Consider the following 12969-nt stretch of genomic DNA (forward strand, 5'->3'; position numbering starts at 1 on the left):
CATTTTGCAATCCCTAAACCGGTGCATGAGAGCTTTATTTACTCTACTTTACCATCACATGGTATGGTCAGATTTTTAAATTTTTAAATTCATGTAGGTAGGTAGTGGTATCTAATTGTTTTAATTTGCTTTTCCCCAATGATTAATTAGCATCTTTTTATGTGCTTATTTGCCATCCCTATTCTTTGATGAAATGTCTGTTCAAATCTTTTAGTTGAGTTGTTTTTTTATTATTGAATTGTAAACATTCTTTATATATCCTAGAAATAAGTCCTTTATCTGATATGTGTCTTGCAAACATTTTCTCCCAGTTTGTGGCTTGCCTTTTTTTTTAAAAAAATAGTATCTTCCTAAGGGCAGAAATTTTTAATTTTGATGAAGTCCAATCTATCAGTTATTTTGGTTTTTTTTTAATAGATCTTTTGGTGTCTTATCTAAGAGATCATGGCCTACCCCAAGGTCACAAAGATTTTCTCATATGTTTACTTGAAATTGAATAGTTTTAGGTTTCACATTCATATTTATGATTTATTTCAAGTTGATTATGATCTGTGGTGTAAGATAAGCATTGAGGTGTTTTTTTGTTGTTGTTGGGTTTGGATGTCCAGTTGTTCGATATAATGTGTGAAAAGACTGTCCTTTCTCCACTGAGTTGCCTACGTTGGTATCCTTGTCAAAATTAATTGACTGTATACATAAGGGTTTACTTTAGGACTCTCTTCTGTCCTATTGATCTGTATGTGTCTATCCTTATAACAGTACACTATGTTGTCTTCATTAGTTTATAGAAACTCTTTAAATTAGGTAGCTTGAGTAATATAAGTTTGTTCCTCTTTTTCAGAACTGTTTTGGCTCTTCTTAGTCCTTTGCTTCATGTAAATTTTAGAATTGCATTATTAACTTGCTAAAATAAAGCCTGCTGCTATTTCGATTGGGAACACATTGAATCTATAGATCAGTTTGGGGAAAATTGTTACCTTAACAATTAGTTTTCTGATCCACTTACATGATATCTTTCCATTTATTTAGGTCATCTTTGATTTCTCTCATTTTTTTCTTTAATGTTTCTAAATTATTAGGTTAGTAATTCAAGATCTTCTTGTCCAATATAAGCTCTGAAAGCTATAAATTTCCCTCAAAACCCTACTTTAGCTGCACCCCACAAATTTATTGAGAAACAATTTGCATATTATAGAATTCACCCTTTTAAGGTGTACAGTTTCTTTAAATTGTACCACCATTACCACTATCTAATTACAGAACATTTTCATCACTTCAAAAAGAAAGCCTGTGCATATTATTAGTCACTCCCCATTCTTACCCCCACCCTCCAGCCCTCAGCTCCCAGTAATCTACTTTCCACCTCTGTGAATTTACCTATCCTGAAATTCCATATAAATGGAAGCATATCATATGTGGCCTTTGATATCTGGCTTCTTTCATTTAACCTAGTATTTTCAGTGTTTATCCAGGTTGTTGTATGTATCAGTACTTTTTTATGGCTGAATAATATTCCATTGTGTGGATGTCACATTGTACTTATAAACATTTTGGTTTTTTCCAGTTTCTGGCTGTGATGACTAATGCTGTTATGAACATTTGTGTACAAATTTTTCTACATTTTGAACAAGTGTGCAAACATTTGTGTACAAGTTATTCTGTGGGAATGAGGCAGGATAGAACAGGGACTTGCTCCAGGGAGGCTTCCCATGAATATTCAGGCTGAACAAACATTAGCCACCTTCTCATTTTGCAGTTAATGAACCCATAATGAGCTAACACCTGATAACAGCAGCTTAACCACCTTAGCAATCAGCTTGCCCTTGTCCAGAAAACCCTCCAGTTTTCTGAACAGGAAACAAAAGCACAAAGACCACAACACATGCACATTAAAAAGGAATGTAGGTGCAAATGACCAAGAACAGATCTTCCACACATGGCATTAGAACAAAAAGGGCAAACTTCAGGGAAAATTGAGCCCACTGCTTATGAGCTTTTCCTTCAGAGCCCCTCACTATGCATGCAAGGAAGCGAAAAGAGCTTGCACCTGCAAAAAGCATCAAAAACCCCTTTTCTTCCCCCTTCTCCTTGGATATTTCTCCCCTAATTAGGTTAGAGATCCTCCCTCTCATAGGAATCATGATACAAGCCTTCTTCCTGAAAAACCACGGTGCTCCTCACTTTCTAGGATGCCTTCGTACACTCCTGCATGTACTTTAGCTTTGCAGTAAACTTTGCCATATGAGATTGAAGTTATTGTAGGTTCCCAATGGGATTCCTCCCTTGGGAAATCCAGAAGCCTGAGTCTCCAACATTGGGAATTCTGCAAATTTTGATATGCTCTGTTTTCATTTTCTTTAGTTCATATATTTTCTAATTTTCTCTGTGACTGACAGTGTCACCAAGGGGGCTGAGCTTCTGTCCTGCTCTAAATCTTTCTCATAACAACCTGGTGGGGTCCCATCAGAGTATAAACTCCTCTTGTTTCTAGGATCCTTAGCTGTTCTAACACTTGCTTATTTATTTGACTTACAACTTTAGCTCACTGATAAGTTTTTTAAAATTTACTGTTTTGTAAAATGTCCAGGGTTTGGTTTTCTTTTTTCTCATTATTGGGGTGAAAATAGCATTCTCTTGCCACTTTCCACATTTCTAAGCACAAGCAGAATTCATTAGATCTTCTAGTACTGTGAGCCAGAATACAAGATGGTCTGTGTTTCTAGGAATACTTTCCAATAGAACTCTTTGTGGTCATGTGGAAATGTTCTCTTTCTACTCTGTTTAGTAAGATAGTCACTGGCCACATGTGTATGGACTTTTTGGGTGTGGGTACTAGGTGCTTGATTGTAATCTAAGTGATATAGACTTGGGTTTTACCCTTAAAATATTTGTCTCAAATATTTATTTCTTTTAAGTCAATTACGAAGTGTTAACTTGTTCTGGAAACAGAGGACTTCATAATTTGTGAGAATTATTATATAAAGTTATTGCTCAGCAGTTCCCCAAGCCCAATTCATTTTTAAAATTCTTTCAGAAAATGTCTCTTTAAACCAGTCATCTGAATTTACTTAATTTCCACTGGATTTGACATTATAGAGGAGGCAAGATATTTGTAAATTGCATTGGAATATAGTTTTTATGCCATGTCTGAGCTACAGCTAGATTTTACCCTTTATTCCTATTCAGGTTCTTCTCAGTTTAAATTTTTAACTTTAACAATGGGTCATACATTTGGTGTAGTATCTTTAAAAACAAAACAAAACTCATCCCCAAACCCAAGGTTACCCAAATTTTTTCCTGTGTAGTTTTCTAGCAGTTTTATAGTTTTTCATTTTACATTTAAGTCTGTGATCCATTTTATTTTTTGTGGACGGTACAAGGTCTGTGTCTAGATTCATTTCTTGGTATTTGGGTGACCAGTTGTTCCAGCACTATTTGTCAAAAAGACTATCCTTTCTCTATTGAATTGCCTTTGCTCCTTTGTCAAAGATCAGTTTATATTTGTGTAGGTCCATTTCTGGGCTCTGTTCTGTTCCACTGAGCTATTTGTTTTTTCCCCAATGCCACACTATCTTGATTACTGTAATTTTATAATAACCCTTGAAGTTAGGTAGTGTCAGTCCTGTGATTTTGTTCCTCGGTATCATGTTGGCTGTTCTAGGTCTTTTGCCATTCCATGTAAACTTTAAAATCAGTTTGTCAATATACACAGAATTACTTGCTGAGATTTTGATTGTGATTGCATTAAATTTACAGATCAAGTTGGGAAGAATTGATATCTTAACAATATTGAATCTTCCTATTATAAACGTGAAATATCTATTTATTTATACTGTTAATTTCTTTCATCAGAGTTTTATACTTCTCATTGTAGAGATCTTTCTCCTCCTTGGTTAAATTAATTCCTGGGTCTTTTTTTTTTTTTTTTTTTAATAACTATTGTAAATGGACTTGCTTTTTTATTTCATTTTCTGCTAGGTCATTGTTGGTGTATAAGAATGCTACTGATTTGGGTATATTAAATATCCTGCAACTTTACTGAATTTGTTTATCAGCTCTAAGAGTTTTTTGGTAGAGTCTTCAGGTTTTTCTGCATATAGGATCATGTCATCTGCAAACAAGAACAACTTAACTTTGTCTTTACTGATTTGGATGCCCTTTATTTCTTTCTCTTGTCTGATTGCTCTGGCTAGTACTTCCAGTACTATGTTAAATAGGAGTGATGAGAGTGAGCATCCTTGTCTTGTTCCCATTCAGGACGATATTGGCAGTGGGCTTGTCATATATGGCTTTTATTGTATTGAGATACTTTTCTTCTATACCTAATTTGTTGAGAGGCTTTATCATGAGGGGATGTTGAATTTTTTCAAATGCTTTTTTTTGTGTCTATTGAGATAATGTGGTTTTTGTCCTTGATTTTGTTCATGTGGTGTATCACATTTATTGATTTGCACGTGTTGAACCATCCTTGCATCCCTGAGATGAATCCTACTTGATTGTGGTATATAATATTTGTGTTGTGTGATTCTGCTTGCCAATATTTTGTTGAAAATTTTTCCATCTATGTTCATCAAGGATATTAGCCTGTAATTTTCTTTTTTTGTTGTGTCTTTGTCTGATTTTGGTGTGAGGATGATGCTGGCCTCATTGAATCAGTTCGGGAGAATGGCTTCTGTTTTGATTTCTTGGAATAGTTTGAAAAGGATCAGTATTAATTCTTCTTCAAAGGTTTGGTAGAATTCAGCAGTGAAGCCATCTGGTCCTGGGCTTTCCTTTGTTGGGAGACTGCTGATTATGGCTTTGATCCTGTTGCTTGTTATTGGCCTGTTCATATTTTCCATTTCTTGTTGGCTCAGTCTTGGTAGTTTGTATGTGTCCAGAAAATTAGCCATTCTCTCCAGGTTTTCAAATTTGTTAGTATATAGTTGTTCATAATAGTCTCTAATAATTATTTGTATTTCTGTGGTATCAGTTGTAATGTCTCCTTTTTCCTTTCTCATTTCTGTTATTTGGGTCTTCTGTCTTCTGTTTTTAGTTAGTCTAGCTAATGGTTTGTCTATTTTGTTTATCTTTTTAACAAACCACCTTTCAGTTTCATTGATATTTTGTTTGTTTGTTTTTTGGTCTCTGTTTCATTTAGTTCTGTTGTAATCTTTATTATTTTCTACCTTCTAATTTTGGGATTGGATTGTTCTTATTTTTCTAGTTCTTTGAGGTATAACATTAGATTGTTTATTTGAAGTCTTTATATTCTTTTGATACAGACATTTACTTCAATAAATTTCTTAGAACTGCTTTTGCAATATCCTATAGGTTTTAATATGATGTTTGCTTATTTTCATTTGTTTCAAGAATTTTTTTGATTTCCTGCCTGATTTCTTTTATGCATAGGTCATTCAGGAATATATTTAATTTCCATGTGTTTATATAGTTTCCAAAGTTTTGCTTGTTCTTTCTTTTTAGTTTTCTTCCCTTGTGGTCTGAAAAGCTTCTTGAAATGATTTCAGTTTTTTAAAATTTGTTGAGACTTGATTTGTAACCTAATATGTGGTCTGTGCTGGAGGATGTTCTATGTGCTGATGAGAAGAATGTGTATTCTGTAGTTGTTGCATGAAATGTTCTGTAGATGTCTTTCAAGTCTAATTGGTCTAAAGTGTAGTTTAAATCCTTTATTTCTTTGTTGATTTGCTGCCTAGATGATATGTCCAAAATTGAGTGAGGAGTATTGAGGTCCACAACTATTATTGTATTGGGGTTTGTCCCTCTCTTTAGGTCTAATAATATTTGCTTTATATATCTGGGTGCTCTGATGTTGAGTGCATGTATATTTATGATTGTTATATTCACTTACTGGTAAGAACCCTTTATCATTACATAATGACCTTCTTCATCTCTTTTATAGTGTTTGGTTTAGTTTAGTTTATCCAATGTAAGAATAGCTACTCCTGCTCGTTTTGGGTTTCTATTTGTGTAGTATATCTTTTTCCATGTCTTCACTATTAGTCTGTGGGAGTCTTCACAGGTGAAGTGAGTTTCTTGTAGTAAGTATATAGTTGGGTCTAATTTTTTGATCTATTCAGCCAGTCTATGTCTTTTGAGTGGGGAATTCAAACCATTTACATTTGGAGTTATTAGTTATAGGTATGATCACACACCGGACATTTTATTGATTTTTTTTTTTTATGGTTGTTTCACATATCTTCTGTTCCTTTCTTTTTCTTTTATTATCTGTCTTAGGTGTTTGCTGGTTTTTTGTAGTGGCAAGGTCAAGTTTTTTTCTTTTTGTCATTTGCATATGTGCTCTGTCGGGTTTTATTCTTTCTCATGTATTCATGGTGGTGATTATCGTTTTTTGGATTCCAAACGTAGGACTCCTTTGAGGATTTCTTGTAGGGCTGTTTGTGTGGTGATGAGCTCCTGCGGTTTTTGTTTGGGAAATACACTATTTCTTCTTCATTTCTGAAGGATAGCTTTGCTGGGTATAGTATTCTTGTCTGGCAGTTTTTTTCTCTTAGTACTTTAAGTATATCATTCCATTCTCTTTTGACCTTTAAGATTTCTGCTGTTTTAGGATTTTCTTTGTCTTTAACTTTTGTCGGTTTGACTGCAATGTGTCTTGGAGAGGATCTTTTTGGATTGAATCTGTTTGGGGATCTTTGAGCCTCTTGGATCTGGAACTCCATATCTCATTTTTTAAAATTCTTTTTTCTTTTTCTTTTTTTGTCCACCTGGGTTATTTCAAAAAGACTGTCTTCAAAATCAAAAATTCTTTCTTCTGCTTGCTCTAGCCTGTTGCTTAATTTCTGTTGTATTTTTTATTTTGTTGAATGAATCCTTCAGTTCTGGGAGTTCTGCTACATTCTTTTTAAGGTATTTATCTCTGGAAAATTCCTGCTTCAGATCCTAGATTGTTTTTCTCATTTCATTGAGTTGTTACCTGAGTTTTCTTGTATCTCATTTAGTTTCCTTAAGATTGTTGCTTGGAATTCCTTTTCTGACATTTCAAAGATTTCCTGCCATTTGTGGTCTGTTACTAGAGAATTATATTCCCTTGGGAGTAACATATTTTCTTGGGGTTTTTTGTTTGTTTGTTTTGGGTTTTTTTTGTTTGTTTGTTTTGTTTTTTTTGTTCTTTTAGTATCACTACATTGATGTCTGGGCATCTCGTGGAACAGTTTCTTCTTCTATTACTCTGGAGTGGCTTTAGAGGAGAGAGATGACCTCCTGTAAATTAGTTTTATATTTACCATTGGGTAGAGTATTTTAATTTTCATTCTGAGTAGATGCAGTAGTGTAGTGTCTCTGTGTGGTTACTTTGACCATATTCAACATCAGAGTTTTCTGTGAGTGCCTTAGTAGGCTAAAGGCAGTGGTGTACTTACTGGTTCCTTGCTGAAGTGAGTGACACTGTATTGGGTCATCAAGGTTGTGAGCGAGATCTTGAGCTCTTGGTAGAAGCTCTTGCATGTCCTGTCACTCCTTGTCTGTGGTGGGTAACCCTGGACAGACTGGCTGGCTGGCATCCCAGCTAGTGTCCCATGACCCTGGTAGGTACACTGGGGTATACTGAAGCTCCACAGCTTGAATGAATGACCCTGGGCAGGGTTTCTCTTTCCCACAGTTCTGCGCATATTCCTCCCCTAGGTCACTGCAGTTGTGTGGGTTGCGCAAGTAATTCCCACCACTGGGGGTGTGGCTGCAGAGGCAACTCAAATTCCACGATGGATTGAGTTGCTGGCTTGCAGGGCTGTGCTTGCTCACCTCTTTTCACTTTCTGGTGGCTTTGTGCATAGTTCCCATCACTGGGTACAGCAGCAGCGGCTGCTGTGGGCCATTGACTCACAGGGCTGCATTTGCTCATCTCTTTGCTCCTGCCTGGTAAAACAGAGGAACACCTGAATGTGGGCAAGGTGGAGGTGCTGGCGCCTGGGCTAAGTGTTGGCGGGGAGCATGATGGACTGCTGTGTGGGAAGATGGTGGCTGCAGCAGCAGCTGCACTCTGGGGCCAGGCAGTGGTGACAGTGGTCCAGGACACCAGCAAGAGGAGGATTACTGCTATGAGTGCTCACAGCCAAGCAAATTCTTTTTACTACAAGGGAAAATTCCTCTTGCATTGCTCCCAGTGTTAGAGACATGGAATCTGAAGCCATGTGCCTCTTTCTTCTCTCTGTGCCACCATCCTGGGTTTTCATGCTCCACAAGGATCTCAACAGTCTACTGCTGCACTCCTACACTCATGCCTTGTCAGTATTTAGCTGTCTGTTTGTTGTTCTGATCTTTTTCTTTGGGAGTTACATGCCCTGTGCACCTTAGTCTGCCATTTTGCCCCACCCTTTTCTAGTATAATTTTGAATAGGAGTGGTAAGAGAAGACATCCTTGCCTTGTCTGGATCCCAGAAGGAAAACATAATTACAGGTTTATTTCTGAACTCTGTTTTGTTCCATGATCTAGATGTATATTCTTCCTTATTGGTATGCTGTCTTGATTACTATAGTTTTATAGTGTATTTTAAAATTGGGAAGTACTATAGATTTTTATATATTGATCATGTATCCTATGATTATGCTTAACTTACATGTTACAATTTGCTTTTTGGTTTTTGTTTCATTTTGTTTTGTTTTTAGATTCCTTAGGATTTTCTACATACATGATCATGCTACTGCTAAAAAAGATTGTTTTGCTTCTTCCTTTCCACTCTGTATACCTTTAATTTTTTTTTTTTTTTTTTCCTTCTCTGATTGTACTAACTAGAATCTCTGACACAATATTAAGTAGAAGTGATGAGAATGGATATCCTTTCCTTATTCTGATTTTAAGTGGAAAGCATTCAGGCTTTTACCATTAAGTTTGATGCTGGTTGCAGTTTTTTTGCAGATGTCCTTTATCATAGCTTAAGGATATTTTCTTCCCTTTTCCATTTGAGATTTTTTTATAAGAAATGGATATTAATTAGATTTTGTCAAATGCTTTTTCTGTGTCTGTTAAGGTGATCATATGGTTTTGTCCTTTGTTACATTAATTCAGAGTTTTTCAACACTATTGACATTTTGGGCCAGGTAATTCTTTGTTGTGTGTGATGTCTTGTGTATTGTAGGATATTTAAACAGAATCCCTTGTGTCTAACACTAGATGCTAGTAGCACTCTCTCCCTGTCCCACAGTTGTGACAACCAAAAGTGTCTCCAGACATTGCCAAATATCCCCTGGGGGTCAAGATCAGCCCTAGTTAGGAATCTACTGCATTAATTTCTTTTCAGATGTTAAAACAACTTTGTATTCATGAGATAAACTCCATTTGTTCATGATGTATAATTCTTTTTGCACATTGCTGGATTTGTATTACTTATATCAAGGATTTTTGCATCTATATTGAGGGATATTGGCCTATATTTTTCTTTTCTTATAATGTCTTTGTGTGGCTTTGGTGTCTGGGTTATACTGGGCTCCTAAAATGGGTTAAGGTAGTGTTTTCTCCTCCGTTTTCTGAAAGAGTTTTAATAGGATTGCTATTGTTTCTTCCTTAATTGTTTGGTAGTATTCACCAATGAAGCCATCTTGACCGAGGAAGATTTTTAATTACTAATTTAATTTTTAATAACATAGTTCTGTTGACTTTCTATTTCTTCATGAGTAATTTGGTAATGTGTATCTCTTTTGAAATTTTTTTCTTTTTCCTTAAATGGTCTAATTTGTTGGCACAATTGTTCATAATACAGTAGTAAACAAATACAGGGAAAAAAAATCAGTGAACTCAAATGTTGGATAAACTTTAGCTAGACTGATTGAGAGAGAAGATACAAATTCCAACACCTGGAATAAGAGTTGACATTACTACAGAATATAAATAATTTTTTTTTTCTTTTTTTAAAGATGACCAGTAAGGGGATCTTAACCCTTGACTTGGTGTTGTCGGCACCATGCTCTCCCAAGTGAGCTAACTGGCCATCCCTATATAGGGATCCAAACCCGTGGCCCTAGTGTTATCAGCACCACAGTCTCCCAAATGAGCCATGGGCCAGCCCTATAAATTTTTTTTTGTTTTTAAAGGAGTACATGAGGATATGAACTGTATTTAGTGTTTGTAAAATTTATCTTGATTTTCTTGTGATAGATTGTAGTAGTCTGGGTCTAGTCAGAAGAGAGAAACAACCATAATGAGATAAGTAAGGGAAGTTTTTATATAAAGAAGTATTAACTATGATAAAAGAGTAACTTAGATAGAAGGGAGCTCTATATGGGTATCCCAGGGCTGAAGGAGAGTACCAAAGGAAGGACAAACTTGAAAGGTATTCAGACCTCGTTGAATGGGGTATGATTCAGCCCATTGACAGCAGAGACGTTCTATGGTTTGGCCAGGTTAGAATTGGTTTGGAGCTGCTGAACAAGCAGTAGACTACCCTGTGGAGTGTATGCAGGTGGGAGTGGGGAGCTGGTGACCCGTAGCATGGTGTGCAGTAAGAGTCTTGGTATCAGGGTGAGCATGGGGGCTCTGGTTATCATGTCAAGAGGACTACAGAAAAGTGATCATCAGGTCAAGGCTGCAAAGTCACAGAGGGACTGGGTTCTGGTCACATGGCTGGAGTCAAAGGAGAAATACTTAAAGAAATCTTGTTTATCACAAAAGATATCTTGAAGGGTGCATTCAGAGCTGAGAGGCAATAAAATAACTGGTACAGAGGACAGAATGGTTATATGCAAGATTTCCTTGTGAACATTTTTCTTATTTTATTTTATTTTTAATTTATTATTTTACTTATTTATTTTTTATTTTAACTTCTCAATATACATTTTAGTTGATTTTCGTGTCCCTTTACCCGTTCCTCTTCCCCCACCACTATGTCATATCTGTTCACTTGTCTTAACAAGTTCAAGGAATTGTTGTGATTGTTGTGTCTTCTTCCCCCCCACCTTTTATTTGTTTGTATATTTATTTATTTTTAGCTCCCACAAATAAGTGAGAACGTGGTATTTCTCTTTCTGTGCCTGACTTGTTTCACTTAATATAATTTTCTCTAAATCCATCCATGTTGTTGCAAATGGTAGTATTTCATTCTTTTTTATAGCAGAGTAGTATTCTGTTGTATAGATATACCACAGTTTCCTTTTCCATTCATCTGATGATGGACATTTGGACTGGTTCCAACTCTTGGCTATTATAAATAGTGCTGCTGGCTATCAACTGGATACCAGCCTATGCTTTCTACTCTCAAGTTCCAGGTTGAACTTTTTTTTTCTTGTTTGCTCTTTTGCTACCAGCTACTATAGCCTTTCTTGCCCCTATCCTTGGCATTCCTTTTTGCTTCTGGCTTATCTCCTCTGAGAACATTATCTCTTCTAGTTTCTCCACTAAGAATTAGGCCTTTCTGAACATACTTTTCTCTTTTCCATTTCCCTGGTACCTGCTACCCTTACTAAAAATTGTCTTTTGATCTCTCTGTCCCTCTGGTCTTTATCTGTACAATTTTGGTAGCACCACATGGTTCAGCTCCCTTTTCCAACCTCTCTGTACAATTTTGGTAGCACCACATGGTTCAGCTCCCTTTTCCAACCTCTCTGGAGACCAAGTATTGTAGGGATAATTTCTAATCTGCACTGGGAAATTTTCTCATTTTTAAAATTTTTAACATTTTAATATGCTTTCTTTCCTATTCATATTTTAGCATAGGACCCACCTTATTATTTTACTCTGTCAAAGGTAACCCCAAACCCTTCTTTTCAAAATCAAGAGATTTATTTGGACAGTTGGGGGTGTATTTTGTCACCCACATACTATGATGTTGAATTCAAAACAGACTTAAACTAGTTTAAAAGAGGTCAGCCTGATAAATTTTTAACTGCTATAAACTAGAATTTTTAAGCATTGTAAAAGTTTCTGTAACTTAGATATTTTTTTTTCTTTCCTTTCTCCCTCCTGTTGTATTCCTTCTGTTGCATTCTTTTTTACAGTTCTTTTCCCCAAAGTTTGGATGTCACCTGTAGTTTTTTACACTATGTTAGTAGAGGCCCTATTTTAAAAATTAAGAATTCCTTGAGGTTAGCTGGTTAGCTTAATTGGTTAGAGTGTGGTGTTATAACACCAAGGTCAAGGGTTCAGATCCCTGTTCTTGGCCAGCCTTACCCTCCACCCCCACCAAAAAAAGTCCTTGAAATCAGCTTATATAACACTATTAAATTTGAACTTGCCTATCAGGACAAAGAGGTAAAGGAGATAAATCTTTCAATATAGAATTACTTGTAATGTGACTTACATCTATCATTTTTTTAGGCCACTCATTCATCTTACAGGTGACTCTTTGCCATTGGCATAAGTATTTAGAGCTTGCATTTCTCCAATTTAAAATTTAACTTTCTGAAGATACTAATGTTTTGATTTTTCAGTTGAATAGATAAGTTTTTATTTGGAAATTACTTCTTTGATTAGTTTTTTTTAAGACAGTAGAGATTTGTCAACTTTTGAAGTTTTATTTGTTGCAAGTTGTCTTTCTAGTTAAGAGTAATTGATAATTTTACTTAGATACCATCAGGCCTTCTAGGAAATATTTTAGGAATGCAAATTTCTTGGATATTGATTATAGGATCTGAAAATTTCTAAATTTTTTTTATTTTTAATTGAAACATAATCGATTGTACATATCTGTGAGATACAGCATTGAATATCCATATATGTGTTCAATACGTGATCCTCAAATCAGAGTAGTTCCTGTATTTATCATTACATAATGTAATTATTTTTTGTGGCCCTGTTACCAATTTCTCACTAAATGCAATAATGAAAAATTTTCAGAAGTGGATGCTCAGAATTAAATGTAAGATGGATATTATCACATATTCAAATGAAGAAAAATTATAGATTAAGGTGTTACATTTAAGCAAATTAACAAACCATATGAAATGTAGATTACCAAACCAATTTATTCTTTCATTAAGGCCCTAGTTTGTTATTAATCATTTTCAGGTAGAAAATGAAAA

At 35.4% G+C, this 12969-nt stretch overlaps 1 protein-coding gene across 3 annotated transcripts in view; it reads left to right on the top strand.

Moving 5' to 3' along the window:
- STT3B (STT3 oligosaccharyltransferase complex catalytic subunit B) overlaps positions 1–12969 on the top strand; it is a 104548-nt gene that overhangs the window by 51789 nt on the left and 39790 nt on the right. The window lies entirely within an intron of this gene.

The sequence above is a fragment of the Cynocephalus volans genome, chromosome 11 (assembly GCF_027409185.1).
Source record: "Cynocephalus volans isolate mCynVol1 chromosome 11, mCynVol1.pri, whole genome shotgun sequence".
Taxonomy (NCBI): Eukaryota; Metazoa; Chordata; class Mammalia; order Dermoptera; family Cynocephalidae; genus Cynocephalus; species Cynocephalus volans.